The 16181-nt window shown below is 42.2% G+C and overlaps 1 long non-coding RNA gene across 4 annotated transcripts in view; it reads left to right on the top strand.

The window, feature by feature from the left end:
* LOC116096037 overlaps positions 1-9454 on the top strand; it is a 53126-nt gene extending 43672 nt beyond the window's left edge. For 3 of the 4 annotated variants that reach the window (XR_004120807.1, XR_004120808.1, XR_004120809.1), the window contains 2 exons: positions 5951-6096; positions 9185-9454. This is a non-coding gene — a long non-coding RNA (uncharacterized LOC116096037). Of the gene's footprint in view, positions 1-5950; positions 6097-6284; positions 6475-9184 lie in introns of all 4 variants that reach the window. The other variant, XR_004120810.1, reaches the window with a different exon arrangement.
* Positions 9455-16181: the final 6727 nt, after the last annotated feature.

The following is a 16181-nucleotide window of genomic DNA, read 5'->3' as shown; positions in this document are numbered from 1 at the left end:
ATGAAGTGTCCTTCCTTATCTTTTTTGATAATTTTTGGTTGAAAGCTGATTTTATCCAATATTAGAATTTGATTTTTATCTGGTATTAGAATTTTTATACAGCATTAGCTTATGTCTTGGGACTATTTGCTTGGAAAATTGTCTTTGCCAGTGAGGTGTGTTTCTTGTATGCAGCAAAATGCTGGGTCCTGTTTATGTATCCAGCCTGTTAGTCTATGTCTGTTTTGGGGAATTGAGTCCATTGATGTTAAGAGATATTAAGGAAAAATTATTGTTACTTCCTGTTATTTTTTGTTGTTAGAGTGGAATCTATTTGTGTGGCTATCTTCTTTTGGGTTTGTTGAAAGATTACTTTCTTGCTTTTTCTAGGGTGTAGTTTCCTTCCTTGTGTTGGTGTTTTCCATCTATTATCCTTTGTAGGGCTGGATTCATGGAAAGATATTGTGTGAATTTGTTTTTGTCATGTAATATCTTGATTTCTCCATCTATGGTAATTGAGAACTTTGCTGAGTATAGTAGCCTAGGTTGGCATTTGTATTCTCTTCCAGTCTGTATGTCATCTGCCCAGGATCTTCTAGCTTTCATAGTCTCTGGTGAGAAGTCTGGTGTATTTCTGATAGGCCTGCCTTTATTTGTTACTTGATCTTTTTCTCTTACTGCTTTTAAAATTCTTTCTTTGTTTAGTGCATTTGGTGTTTTTATTATTATGTGACAGGAGGAACTTCTTTTCTAGTCCAGTCTATTTGGAGTTCTGTAGGCTACTTGTATGTTCATGAGCATCTCTTTAGGTTAGGAAAGTTTTCTTCTATTATTTTGTTGAAGGTATTTACTGGCCCATTACATTGGGAGTCTTCACTCTCTTCTATACCTATTATCCTTGGGTTTGGTCTTCTCATTGCGTCCTGGATTTCCTGGATATTTTGGATTAGGAGCTTTTTTGCTTTTTGCATGTTCTTTGACTGTTGTGTCAATGTTTTCTTTTTATGTTATCTTCTGCACCTGAGATTCTCTCTTCTATCTCTTCTATTCCCTTGGTGATGCTTGCATCTGTGACTCCTGATCTCTTTCCTAGGTTTTCTAACTCCAGGGTTGTTTCCTTTTGTGATTTCTTTATTGTTTATATTTCCATATTTAGGTCTTGGATGGTTTTGTTCATTTCCTTCACCTGTTTGATTGTATTTTCCTGTAATTTAAAAAGGGATTTTTGTGTTTCCTCTTTAAGGGCTTCTAGCTGTTTACCTGTGTTCTCCTGTATTTCTTTAAGGGAGTTATTTATGTCCGTAGAGTCCTCTATCACCATCATGAGAAGTGATTTTAGATCTAAATCTTACTTTTCTGGTGTGATAGTGTATCCAGGAGTTGCTATGGTGGGAGAATTGGGTTCAGATGATGCCAAGTAACTTTGGTTTCTCTTGCTTATGTTCTTATGCTTGCCTCCCACCTTCTGATTATCTCTAGTGTTACCTGCCCTCTCTATATCTGACTGGAGTCTGTCCTTCCTGTGATCCTGGTTGTGTCAGAGCTCCTCAGAGTTCAGCTGTCTCTGTGATCCTGTGATTCTGGGATCCTGTGATTCTGAGATCTTGGGTATGTCAGAGCTCTTTGGAGTCAAGCTGCCTCTGGAACCCTGAGATCCTGGTATGACCAAGCTCCTGGGATCCTGGAAACCTGTGATCCTGTGGTCCTGGGCATGATAGAGTGCCTTGGAGTGGGGCTTCTTCTGGGTATTGTGGGACTGGCTGCAGAGTCTGTGCCCAAGGTCTACTAGGGCACTGGCCAAGACTGAAAGGAACATATGCCACGGTACAGTGGAGTTCCTGGGTGCCTGGGTCCTGCTGGTCCCAGTTACTCCTGGTGTTGAGGCAGATGTGTGTCCTCCTCACTTCTGATCCTATGATCCTAGGTGTGTTAGAGCGCTTGGGAGTGGAGCTTCCTCTGGGTGTTCGACCACCCAGACTGGCTGAGTTCGAGCCACAGGTCTGCTAAGGGAACTGGCCCAGACCAGAAGCAACTGTGGTTTCTTGAGAGACCCAGTGAACTACTGGACTTGGGGTTGGATAGCTGTGTGGGTTTCAAATGGCTTATGCCCTTGACCAGAACTGTCTAGGTCAGGTACACAGCTGACCACACAGTGTCTGTGTCTACCCAGCCACTTACTCCATTCTCCATGCAAATCTGGAGTGAGATGTAGCAACTGGCATCGGTCAATCTTGGGCCCTTGATCTGAAATAGATGGAGGAGGGAATTAAAGCAGGCTTCCTTGTGTGCTTTCTTGTATTAGGACTTACCTCTCCGAGGCACTTATAGGAGAAGAGAAGGAAATAGGCTTTGAAAAGAAGAATTGGATTTATGCTGCATCCTAAGGTCTCTCTGATTTTGCCCAGTGACCTTGGAGTGAGGTAACCCAAGGCCAAAGCAGCTAGACTTGGCAGCCATGGGCCTGGATCCAGGGATTTTGTCCTCACTCGGCCATAGGGGTGGAACGAAAGGAGAGGGAGTCTTGTGTTTCATGCTTGCATCAGGCATTTGGAGAGGAACACTATCCTCCAAAGAGATGAAGATGGATTCTCTGTTGCCTTGGTGACATAAAGGAAAACTATCAGATCTACTTCGAATGCGGATATTTCACAGCCGTCATTAAATTTTTGTCTGATTTTTGCCAGAAAGAGATGTGCATATCTGGGGTTTAAAGCAAATTCATCATGTTTCTTAAGCATTCTTAACAGTCTCCCTCCTTAAAAACTGTGGTGGGTTGGGGGAAGAGGCTTGGAGACAGCAATGACTTCAAGCTGAGCACAAAGATTCCCTCCTTGAGATCTTGGCTGGAACTGTGCATCCACCCTGAGAAATGTACTTTGTCCGCTCACAAGTTATTTTTCTCCATCTTCTATGAGGTTGGAGCTGGCAACTCTGTTTATTGTGCACTGAGGGATTAAGTTGCTCCTCTGTGCAGCACAATCGTCATTCAACACCAGCTCAGGAAAGCAGGAATTGGTGTTTTGATTGTTGTTACCATGGTAACCAGTGGCCTGTTAGTTTGATGACCAGCAATGTCTTGAGTAACAGTGCTGAGGACTCCTGTCTGAAGGGCACGGTTTCTTCTTCCCCGTTACCTCACTTCTTGCGTGTGGCAGTAGCTCACGTCACCGTTTCAACATGCCTGGACACACTCAGGGAAGGGCAGGAGCGAGCAGAGAACGTCATTCCCAGAGGTTGGATGCTGCTGTTGCTTGGCTAGGATATCCTGTAAGGCCAAACAAATCCTGTCCCTGAGCTTACAGCTTTTCCTGGGCTGAACTCATAGACCTTTTTTCTTCTGCACAGGGTCTAACCTCTCTTAATTTAGAATGCAGCCATAGGCTCTTGGAGGTCTTCCTTTGGTGCTACACTCATCTTCCAGCTAAACGTTTGGTCCTCTAGACCTTTTCCAAAGTTTCAGCCTTAGTCTTACCTAGGATCTGGTAGCCTCCTGGGGATGTCTTTTATTCCTACATGTGCCACATGGTGTCAGGTGCTCTGACTGCCTTCTGAATGTCTCTTACGCCATCCTTCTGTCCTTTATGGCACAGGGAATGTTTGTTCCCCTTGGGGTCTTGTCTTGAGCGGAGTGTGTGCCTCCAGTAGCTATGCTTTGCTTATTTTTACCTTAACCCTTCTAGCATCTCTATGATCCACAATTCCTCTTTTCCCAGCCCACAATATTCTCTGCTTCCCACAGGCCTGGTTGCAAACCAGCTCTGGATTTTTGAGCCTTCTAGCAGTGTGAAATACAGCTTATTATTATTATTATTATTATTATTATTATTATTATTATTATTGTCCCATAGCTGAAGGAGACAGAAGTCAGCTCACTTTTTGAGAGAAAATGACCTGACCACAGCTGTGTAAACTTGCATTTCATGGGCATTTCTGGCGGTGTTTAAAGAAAGACACATGACAATATAGACCCTCTGCGGGTGAGGACCCTCAAGGCAGGAATCCTGTCCTCTGTCTCAGGCTCCCAGGAGCTGGCCTCTGATTTTGGAGAATTAAGTGTCTTTATTATGTGCTCAGAAGCATTATGTAAGTCCCCTGTGTTTCCCAGGGAAATTCATTGCCTTCCCAGGTCTGTCCTTAAGTTGTCCCTCCAGTCTCTGGACTGTGTGACAGGACAGCTGAGCAGCTGGTACTCTTCGGAGAGTCTTGTTTTTCCACGAAGACCTCCACAGATACTCATTAACGCTGTGTCCCTCAGTTCCAGCAATAGTGGGGTGGTCTCATTCTTTTCTTTTTTTTTTTTGTATTTATTCACTTTATATCCCAGTATCACTCCCCTCTCCTCCCACAGAACATCCCCCACCCTGTCCCATTCCTCCCTCCTCTTCTCCTTTGAGAAGGGAGAATCCCCTCTAGGCAATACCTCCTGATTATTTTCTAGTCACCTTTGATAATGAAACCTGTCTTATTCTCACGTGTTCAAAGCCCAGGCCACCCCAAAATCTTAATCCATATCCAGTTCAAAACTAGGCTCTTGCTCTACCTGGCTTGCAGCTCAGACTCAGCCTGTGGCTTAGGGATTCTGTTCACAGTGGTATAGCTCCATCCAGCAACTGGATGTGTATGAATAACTGGGTAGTAAATGAGGTCCAAGGTGAGGTCAAGAAACCAGTGACTGCCACAGTAACTTGCTTTATACCTTGGGCAGCATGCAAATCCAGAGGAGAGAGGATATGTTAGAAACAATTTTGGCATAGTCAACTATCATTTAGGGGAGACAATGGACTCCAACTTCCATCCAAGTGCATATCAGATAAGTTAGTCTACTTTTATATTGCCCATTAAGCAATATGACTGAATAAGCATTAAGCAATTTTCTTTCTAGAAGAAAATAGAAAATATAGTCACCTGATTATAGGTGGATGAAATCTTTCTATGCAAATAAACTAACAGGCTTTAAAAAGGTTGAAATGTGTTACAATTTGTAAACAAAAGTACAACATCATACATGACAAAACATCAATGGAACTAGGCAAACACGAGGATCTGAGTTTGATACCCAGAACCTATGTAAAAAAAGCATGTAATATCACCGTTGGTGAATTGTAGGCAGTCAGTCCTGGGGCCACTCAACAGCTTCGTCTACTTAGTGAGTTCCAGGCTAGTAAGAAACTGCTTCAGATAAAAGGTAGACGGTGTCCAAGGAATGACATCCAAGGTTGTCCTCTGGCCTTCACATGTATTCTAGATGTGTACATGCACATACATAAACACACACATACAGGAGCACATGCACAACACCCAAGCACACATATCTATATATACACGCAGAGACACACACGGACACACAAACATCATTGAATATCAAAGCCGGGTATGGCAGCTTGCCTCTGTAATCTAAGCACCTAGGAGGCAGAGGCTGGAAACCCACAAATCTGAGGCCATCCTGGGCTACGCTTGTCTCAAAAATTTATCCACATACCCGAGGAAGAAAGAGGGATGGGGAGGCTCTTGTCCTGGGAAAATATTACCAATATTCAGGACTCAAAAAATAATTGAGATTCTTAATATGTAAAGAATTTTCATAAATCCAAAGAAAAAAGACAAATATCTCAGTTGAACTGGTCCATGGCATAAATAAGCAAGTCACATAACTACAAATTAGATATCAATCCCGTGTGCAGTGGTTACATCACCTAACACAGGGATTGCCTCACTCTAGTTAATCTTGCTAGATTTTTTTGTTGTTGGTGTGGCTGTCATTTGAAAACCAAATTTTATTGCAATCTTTGCTGGTCCATAATCTTGGAATAGGAGTGGAGTATTCCAAGCAGTAGATCCCCAGTACATGGAAATAACTAACTAGCAGAGGGTCTCTCCTGGGTTGGGCTCTTCTAATTATTTCATACTGAGAAGTTGATGATCCTTATGCTGCCACGAGACCTTTGTTAACCTCTCACTTCTAATGCCATAGGATCTTAACCATGTTCCTCCGAGGAGACTAAAGCAGGGACCACTTGGGACGATGACTTAGGAGGCTGCATTCTGTGTCTTCAGGAAGAGGCTGTGAGACCAAGAAGAGCCACCCTCCTGTGCATGGGCCTCCCTCATGTATCTAAGGTGGTGCTAAGTGGACTCAATGGATTACAAAAAGAAAAGAGGACCATGTCCTTGGGAGGGGCACTTGGTGGGAGGATCTAAGGGGGAGTTGGAGGGGCAGTGGGTGGTAGTTATCAAAATACATGGTGCAAAACCATGGAATTCTTCAAGAATAAGTAAATAATATAATTTTTAAAAACTTTTATTAGGTATTTTCTTTACTTATGAGTAAATAACATTTAAAAAGAATGATGTTCATGACACGTAAAGTGGACAGGATTGGGAAGAGGAAAGGAATCCTTTGACACTGTCATCTGCATGACGATGAAGATTTGTGATGTACCAGTTAGTCTACTAAAGACTTAACTGTATTGCCTCATTCAGCACACCAGCTGCCTAGTAAGGAGGGAACTGGTTTTAATCTGTTTTCTTTTCTCCTCTTCTTTTTTCCCCCTCCCTCATTTCCTTCCTCTCCCCCTCCCTTTCCTTCTCCTCCTCTCCTTCCCCTCTCCTCCCCTCCTTTCTCCTTATCTTTTAATGGTGAGAATTTCTGATTTGTTGAGAAATGGAGATCTGAACTCTTTGTTTAAGTTACTATCTACTGCCCTGTACACCTTAAAATTCCTCTGCATCCTTTGCACACACCTGCCATCTCTCTTATGGTTTATTTCTTGGGTTTTTTTTTTTTTTGTGCCTTCAAGCTGCAGGATATTCATTTATCCTTTCCCCACTATACCTATACACACAAAAAAACCTTTGAGGGTAGGCAGTGATAGGTCAGTAAGTGCTGTCTTTTGTAGAAGGAGCTTAGGAACTCTGAAGTTTTGTGACTTGCCAGTTGTCACACCACAGGAAGGCAGAACAGTAGGATCAGTGTTCAGATTCCAAGATCAGATCTGGCCATGTTTGCTTGGCAGCAGGATCAGGTAGCCAGGGTGTCTATATTTTTAGTTTGCAAGTGTGGAAAGATGTTAGGACTCCACAGATCAGTGGTTCTCAGAGTCTGGGGGCCATTGGCATCAGTAGCCCCTGGGAACCTATAGGACTGCAGGTTCTCAGGCCCCACCTCAGACCCTCTGAATCAGCCACTCCAGGGTGGGGCCCAGCCACCTGTGTTTTAACAAGTCCTCAGTTAGCTCCAATGTATATTCACGTTTGAGAATTCCTGGCCTTGGTCATCATGAGGCATACTTCCTGCTGTTCTTTATTCATTGTGACCTTGGCATCACGTGGCAGGAAGGCAGGGGCACACCTGACACCCCTTTTGTGATGATCTTTCACCCAGCTAAAGGATCACCGACAGCATTGGAGTTCAGTGCCCTGAAATGTCGCAACTGCATGCACTGTGCCTGAAATTAGTCAATGGTACCTGTGTCTTTCACCATAGGAACTTCCGTTCCCTTGGGTTTCCCCTAATTAAGCATTTTTTTTTTGTCTTCCCATAGGAGAATGGGAGAGATTATCTTGGACTTAAGTACAGGCAGAGCACATAACATGCTTTTCTCACAGATAAAAGTAACAAATGGATGAATAGGTTTATCTACTTGAACGGCATGTGTGCAGTGTCTGCTACTAGCTAGACAGGGAGTGGTGTTAAAATAGAGGACCTACACAATATGATGTAGACAGTGACAGAATTATGCAAAAGAGGTAGTACTATAGAGGAGAGAATAGGAGTGTATGTGTGTTTGTGTGCACGTACTCTCGTACATTGTAAGCTAGGATCTGTATACGAGAAAGAACAAGTGACTGTTTAGGATTTCACAAAGGAAGCTATTCATTCTTGGACTGGATTTTAAGATCAAAGAGTTCAGCAGGGAAGAAAAAAAAAAGTGAAGCACATGCCAGGCATACCAGAGAAATGTAAATATGAGGAGGTATGGAATGGCATGGTGTGTTTGGGGATCCACAGGTGGTTTGGTACTGTGGATCACTGAGTGTTTGAGGACAAGTGACATGAGAGGCCAGGCAAGGAATCAGGAGGCAAGGTCATGGCTTCGAAATTACCCAAGGAGTTTGCATTTGACTACTATGCTACCGTGCCTGTCAGTGTTCCCAGACGACTGGACTCCAGGGACTTAGGCTTTCTTTGAAGAACAGTAAAGTGAGCGAAAAGTTTAAGGACATGATTTCTTCAAGGACCCGGGGAGCGTGGAAAAGAATGTGGAAACTTGTAGATGAACGTGCTGATCTTCAAGCTCAGCGGGAATAGATTATGGACTGTGCCCCTGTGCACAGGGAGGCTGTATCCCTCCTAGGGTGAAATCCATGTTCTTACCATGGTCCTTTCCAAAGCCCACAAGTCAAGTCCTGTCCGTCTTTCTATCTGAGCGATAGTCCCAGCAGTCTTGTCTGTGTCGTCCATGCTGCCTGCTGGCCCTCCCCATACAGTAATGTGGCCTAGCCTAGACCAGCTGCTTTCCCAGCCCAACCTCATACTGTATTGTAACCACTGTATCTCCTCAGGTCTGCCCCTCCAGATTTAGAGCCTTTATATGGCTGGATTTTGTCTTGTTATTTTTACCTCATTCACCTTTTACCTCATTCAAAAAAACGAGGAAAAGAGCAGCTACATGGAGGGACTCATGGCTCCAGCTGCATAGGTATCGGAGGATGGCCTTGTGGGACATCATTTACCTTTGTGTCACTGTTTTAGAGTCTAGTCTGTGAAGAACTGCAAAACATAGATGAAGAAATGAATAAAATCACGATGATCATAATGGCTGACATTTATACAGGGATTTGGGTTTCACTTATACTATCTCATTCAATCTCCATTTCAGCTCTGTGGTGGATGATCAGTATGTCTGACTTATATGTAAGTGGGTAGAGGCCCAGAGAAGCTATGTGATTTTCCCAAAGGAGCACAGCTGACTCAGGATGAGAGAGTGACCATGTCCTTCCCTTTGTCCTTCTCAATCTCACGCTCATGTCCTTGCTGCCAGGTCCTTGGAAGTAGTTTCACTGTGACTCATTTGTTCTTTCTATGGCTCCTTTTTGAGGAGGAACTTCCTGTGGCGCCCGCTCTCTGGTCCCAATTACCCCCAGCATTCGTCCTTCTGTTCCCACAGTCCGTTGGTTCTCAATCTTGGCTCTTTTTTGCCTTTAGGATCCATTGCTCAGCTTTAGGAAGCCCACGCATGATGAGTGAGTCTATCTCTATCCACATGGCTCCTGTTACAATGAGAAGATACCAAAGATCCAGGAGAAAGCAGTGGATAGGCTCCTCTGAAGGACAGGGAGAATGGAGGCATTGCTTTGCCTAAGAATGGTGCTGCAGGGGCTTGCATCTGGCCTCTCTCCTCAACTCCCATGAACTGCCCAAGGGTATGGTTTGTAGGGAAAATATTAAACTGAGCACCCCCAAGAGAAAATGAAGTCATTGCTTGCCCAAGAGTGATTTATTCCTTCATTAATAACATATTTGCTATCTTTTCCAATGATAAATTAGGTCCTCACTGCAGATGCTTTTGTTCCTAACGTGCCTCCAAGGATGGGATGGGCTATGCATCTCCAGCAGGCCTTCACTCTTCCTCCTGGTCTAGCTCCCCTAATCGATCACTCAAACTCATCACTCATTAACAAAGCTTTGAACTTGATTCTTGGGCTGTCTCATTGTCACAGGATATGAGGCAGAACTCTAGAAAGGGTTGCTTTATGACTAGCAACTTGGCTTTTGAAGGAGGTACAATATACAAAAGGAATTATGTGAGGGAAAAACATCTAACACCTTCACTGACATGGGGGTGGTGGTGGTGGTGGAGAGGTCCAGATCTGTGTTATGTAAAATGAAACCTGAGGCCACCAGGAAACCTTGCACAACTGGAATCCTGTCTGTGGCAGACGTACTGAAAGCTGAACCACAATAGAAAAAAACGAGGAAAAGAGCAGCTACATGGAGTGACTCATGGCTCCAGCTGCATAGGTAGCGGAGGATGGCCTTGTGGGACATCAGGGAGAGGAGAGGCCCTTGGTCCTGTGAAGGCTTGATGCCACAGTGTAGGGGAATGCCAGGACAGGGAAGTGGGAATGGGAAGCAGGCTTTTCCATGCCTAGCCTTGTTACACCAGCCTCCTGGGTTAGGATACCTTTTCCACTGGCTGTGTGGACTTGGAAGTGACGTCTCTAACTCCAGCTCTCCAAACATTACTTTCTCCCCAGAGAACAGAGTTTCTTGACTTAAAATTCATGAGGAAAGCCATTTGTTCTGAGTGGGCTGATAGAGTGCTCTAGCATGGAGTTGGAGCCAGCATCGCAGGGATGCTTTAACGAACAATATTGGGAGCTATTTGAGGTGGTTCAGTAGCTAAGGATATATGCTGCTTTTCCAGAGGAGTAGAGGTCAGCCCCTAATGTCCACAATGAGTGGCTTAACCCTTCTGTAACTCTAGCTCTAGAGGATCTGACACCCTCTTCTGGCCTCTATGTATGTAATCTATGTATCTATGTATGTAATCACACACACACACACACACACACACACACACACACACACACAAATAATAAAATACATCTTTAAAATTAGTAAGTTAGGGGCTGGAGAGATGGCTCAGCAGTTAAGAGCATTGGGTGCTCTTCCAGAGGTCCTGAGTTCAACTCCCAGCAACCACATGGTCGCTCACAACCATCTGTAATGGAATCTGATGCCCTCTTCTGGTGAGTCTGAAGACAGCTACAGTGTACTCATATAAACAGAATAAATAAATAAAATCTTTAGTATTGGCTTGAGTAGGCATCTTAAAAATGAATATTGATTCACTGGCTAGTGACAGCTTAGTTATTGATTTCATTGCAACCTTTAATCCTCTCCAGATTTCTTTTCTTCTGTGCTAGAAGAATAGGAGCTGGGATTTCTTTTAAAAACTGTTCCACTATTGAGCTAAGAGAAAAAAATCCTCCTTTGAAATATATTATATTGCCATCAGAAATCAGGGGTCTGAACTCTGATTTTCTGAAGCGAGTCTTTGTCATTTGTGTGGATCTTCCCAGTGGCTTTCTCACAGAACTGGCATTCTTCCTGCACTGGGCCTTGTTTTTCCCCACTGCTAAGCACAGCGGTCTGGCACTGGATGGGCATACTCACCAGTGTTGTTATTTTTCAATGTTCAGGTTTCCCTGTGGCTGTGTAGGACATGGGACTCAGGCTCTGCCCAAAGGCTGGGTCAGAGGTGACACAATATCAGTTCCATCTCAAAGCTTTTCATGTTGTTTACTCAATCTCCTCTCCTCTCTTCTCCTCTTCCCTCCTCTCCTGCCCTGCTCTCTCCTCTCTCTTCCCCTCCTCTCCCTTCCCTCTCTTCCTCTTCCTTGACTTCTCCTCCTCTTCCCTTCCCTCTCCTCTCCTCTCTTCCCCTCCCTTCCTCTCCTCCTTTCCTCTCTCCATTCCCCCCTTCTCCATTCCTCTCTTCCCCTTTCCTTTCCTCTGCTCTCCTCTCCTCTCTTCCCCTCCCTTCCTCTCCTCCTTTCCTCTCTCCATTCCTCCCTTCTCCATTCCTCTCTTCCCCTTTCCTTTCCTCTGCTCTCCTCTCCTCTCTTTTCCTCTTGCCTCCCCCTCTTTCTTGATCTTTCTTTCCAATTCCTTCTAACTTAGAAAATAAAAAATTAAATCACCTACAAGTTATTAGATATGTCATCTCAAAGCATGTTTGAGCAGGTTCTCCTCCTCCCAGGCCTCTGGCACTCTTTGCTATCTCTTACAACCTTTCCCATATCTTTTCTTCTTTCCTGTTCTATGTGTTCTTTAGTCCCCATGGTCCCTTTTTCAGTAACCATTTTTACCTTCTATCTCTCTCCTCTAGTTTACCCACATATATAACTGTGTGTGTGTGTGTGTGTGTGTGTGTGTGTGTGTGTGTGCATGCAAGTGTACTTGCAAGTATGCATCTGTATGCATTGTAAGCTAGGATATATATATGAGAAGGAATATATGGTTTTTGTCTTATTGAGTTTGGCTCTCCTTGTTTTATAGTTTGCTCTTCAGAACCATCCATCTTCCTGCAAACTTTATTTATCTATCTATTTATTTCTGAGTAAAAGTTCATTGTGCACGTGTATCACATTTTTAGTATCTAGTCATCTGTTGATGGACAGCTAGGCTGTTCTACTTTCTTGCCATTGTAAATAAAGCAGCAATAAACACGATGTACTGGTATCTCTGTGGTAGGATATGGAGGCAGCCTTGGGAATGATGATGGTCAAAGTCATGTAAGACCCTTTTGCTCATTGGAGTGGCTTTGATGAACACAGAGATTTCCTGGAACCCTGTGACTAACCTGCAGTATGATCCAGAAAATAGAAAAGGAACATTGATTGTTTTAAGATACCTCGATGCCGAATCTGTTCTTGTCACTGTGATACAGTCTGGACCCTCCTGGCAGTGACAGTGGCCAGCTACCGACAGATAGGCCCATGCACTTCCTGTTTCTGCTCCCCCACTTCTCTACCACAGAGCCTACTCAGTCTTCCTAGTGTTTTGTCGTTTGTGTGCTAACTGTAACAGCTCTGTTCTACACTTCTCAATTTCCTTAAACATTCACTTAAGTTATACTGTGGTGCTGGGGCTCAATCCTAGGGTTCATGCTAGGCAAGTGCTCTATCATGAAGCTGTGTCCATGCCCAGGCTCTTCTCACTGCCTCCCCAAAGCAGAGCTACCTGCCTGTGTGAAGTCAACTATCACCTACTCTTAGAGAGAAGCAGGAATATCAGTGGTAGTAGTTTGGCTTTGAAAATAGACCATTCTGGGACTTCTTTTCTGACTTAGCCACTTTTTAGAGACCTGGGCAGAGGATTAAAGTCGCTGCAGGTATTATGTATGTACACTGGCACATACTGTCTCATTGGATCACTTGTGAGTGTCAGGTAAAATCAATGAAGACAGTAGCCTTAGTAAAATGCAGAGAGTCCCCTTTATGGAAGGAGCCATGCATGTTACAGAAAATTCTATCCTGAAGAAGCTTCTGCTTCAAGAATGTTCTTGTCTTGGGCTCCACCTTATGTGGCTGCTCCCTCTTAGGGACAATCAGACTCAAAATCCGGGCTCTTTTGCTTTGATGTGGTAGCAATTGTATTGCCAGCACTCTGTCTCCAAGAGGCCCCACCCTCACTCCCCACAATGGCCACATCTTTATGTCCCTGTCCCCTCTTCCTGGTGACTCACCTTCAGCAGATTCCCTTGATCTCACCTGCTTCACCCTGACCACTAAAGCAGTCCTGAAGATCTCACGCTGTAGGAGAGCACAGCCCCTGTCTCCTCCCTCTTAGGGTTTCACTCTTTAGAAATCAGTTTTCCCTAAGCCAAGTTTAGCTGGCACTACTCTGCTCCTCAGAATTCAACAACACAGGCTTCCAGCTGCCTAGTAAAAGTAACACAAGCATGCTCCCTCATCATATTCGCATTTGCTACAAATGCAATTCATATTTGATGTGGCAAAATAGCATGGGGAAGACCAAAAAATGGAATAAAGCCCCTACCAGACTACAATCTATAGAATGTCTAGTTTTTCTGTATATTTTATCAGAATGTCGCCAAACACTGTATACTCTTCCATGCCTGATTTTTTTTAATGTCATGAAAAAAATAGATTGATTCAGCAAGTCAGATTGAATCAGTGGATTCATTCATTGATGTCTACACCAATTTCTATTATAAAACACTGTTTTCCATTCAAAGTGGTGTTATAAGGTATGTTCCTATGCATATTCCTTGGGCATATCTGTATTTTATGGTATTTTTGGAGGTAGTAAACCTGCAGAGATGGAATTTCTTAGCTGAAATTGGTCCTTGAGTTTTAACACCTCTTAGATGAATCGTTAGCTGCCTTTCCAAAAATATGTACCAATTTATGCTCTGAGCAGTGTGTAAGGGTGTTAGTGTCAAAGCCCAGAGCTTTCCCTTTGATTAATAGCAAAGTTAGCCACTTCTTCCTGAGTTTGCTAACTGTATTTCTTGGCTTAGAAACAAACTCTATTTATAGCCTCTCTGTTTTATAATATAAGACTATTCATGGTCTCACTGCCTTATAAATCTTTCCAACACATTAATGATATTCTTTACCTATCTTAACATGTTTTATTTAACATGTCATTTGCCTTTTTTTTTCTTTTCAGTATAAAAAGTTATATTTATTTCCACGTATTTCCAAATACTGGCCTTTCCCTCTATGTCTTCTGACTTTGTTTTATGTGAATGAAAACATGGATATATGTTTGTGTGTGTATGTGTATATATTTATGCATACACACACAGACACACACAGACACAGACTCTCTCTCTCTCTCTCTCTCTCTCTCTCTCTCTCTCTCTCTCTCTGACACACACACACACACACACACACATTTCTTTTATTATTTCTATAAAATGTTAAGCTTTCAGTATGACTTTAGCTTGTTTTGGTTGATGATGCAAGGCCAGACTGTGACTTACTTTGTTTTCATGTAGGTGATCCATTAGTTCAACAGAATTTCCCATGGACCCTAAATGCTACCCTTGCCATTTAATACATTTTTAGGTAGTTATATTTGGGAACCTTTCTGAGGCTCTTATTCTGTGTCTTTGATCTTGCCTTCTCTTCTGGCACTTTTATAGCAATATTTTATTTATTGCGGGTTTATAGCACTTAAAAAATCTAGTAGAGCAAGTGTATCTACATTATTCTTCTCTTTTGATAGTTTCTTTATAATCCTCACACACTTATCCTCCTAGATGAACTTCACAATTGTTTGCTCAAGTTCCAAGAATACCTCTGTAATTAGGACTGAAAAAGTAGGAAGCCTATAAATTATTAGGTGGACTTCCTGCTGAAGAGCAGGGGTTTCTTGCCATTTACTCGACTCTTTCTTTATTCCCCAGTATAAAATTGTAAAGTTTCATGAACACTACTTGTTACATTAATTAGTAGGTATCTAAATTTTTTGGTTCTTTACTTTGAACTGGATCTCTTGTCAATTTTATTTTATTTTATTTTATGTTATTTTATTTTATTTTTTTGGTGTTTTTGAGACAGGGTTTCTCTGTGTAGCCCTGGCTGTCCTGGAACTCACTCTGTAGACCAGGCTGGCCTCGAACTCAGAAATCCACTTGCCTCTGCCTCCCAAGGGCTGGGATTAAAGGCATGCGCCACTACCACCTGGCTCTTTTTTTTTTTTTTTTAATTTTATTGTATTTTAATGAGAAAAGTTACATGATTTCAATTTATCTGAATTTGTTAACATTTAAAAAACATATTTTAAGTAAATAGAATTAAATCACATTCTTGTTTTCCTTTTGTACCTTTTGTACCCCAACTCCTCCCAGAGACCCCCTTCAATACCTACAATATTTTTTTGTCATATTCTTTAAAATTTATAAGATATTATAACAATAAAAATGGGTATTATAAAAGTTGTTTGATATAAAATAACAATCAATTTAACAGCCTTATGTAGATGCTTGTCTATGGCAATACTGAAAATACATACTTTTTCTCAATATAAATTTTATATAACTCCAAACATATTAACTGTATATTTCAAAATAATACATCACTACTAATATTTTCTTAAATGAACATAAATATATAAAGCGTTTTTGTTTGTTTATTTTATATTTAGTAGAGCTTAAAATCTTGGCCCTTACTGTGCTAACATGATACAAGAGTTACAAACATCAGGCAAAGCATTCAGTCTTACTCTTTCTTGTTCTCTTACAAACCCCCTCCCAATTTAATTGTCTACATTTCTTTTGGGTATATAAATACTTTTAAAATATGTTAGCTGTTCTGAAAACCATAGTATAGTGTGAAAACATGAAATAAACAATACTACTAGTAGAGAGGCTGAGATAGGAGAAGCAAGATCTCAAGACCATTATGTTTTACACAGCAAGATATTGTCATGAATAAACAAGCTGAAAGTATGAATGGATTGTATAATATCAGACCTATTTCTTCAATTACCAAATTAGAGAGACCATTGGATGACAATCAACAAATTTCTAATTCCTCATGTTTTTGGATTTCAATCGATTAGGATATGTTGGTAATTTTAATTTTCACAAAGGGGTTGCGGAGATTAACTATGGTGCAGAGACTGAAGGAAGGGTAAGCCAGCCTAAATATAGCTATCTCCT

This window comes from Mastomys coucha, unplaced genomic scaffold (assembly GCF_008632895.1).
Source record: "Mastomys coucha isolate ucsf_1 unplaced genomic scaffold, UCSF_Mcou_1 pScaffold18, whole genome shotgun sequence".
Classification (NCBI taxonomy): Eukaryota; Metazoa; Chordata; class Mammalia; order Rodentia; family Muridae; genus Mastomys; species Mastomys coucha.
The sequence above is the reverse complement of the archived record's forward strand: the minus strand, read 5'-3'. Positions and strand labels throughout refer to the sequence as shown.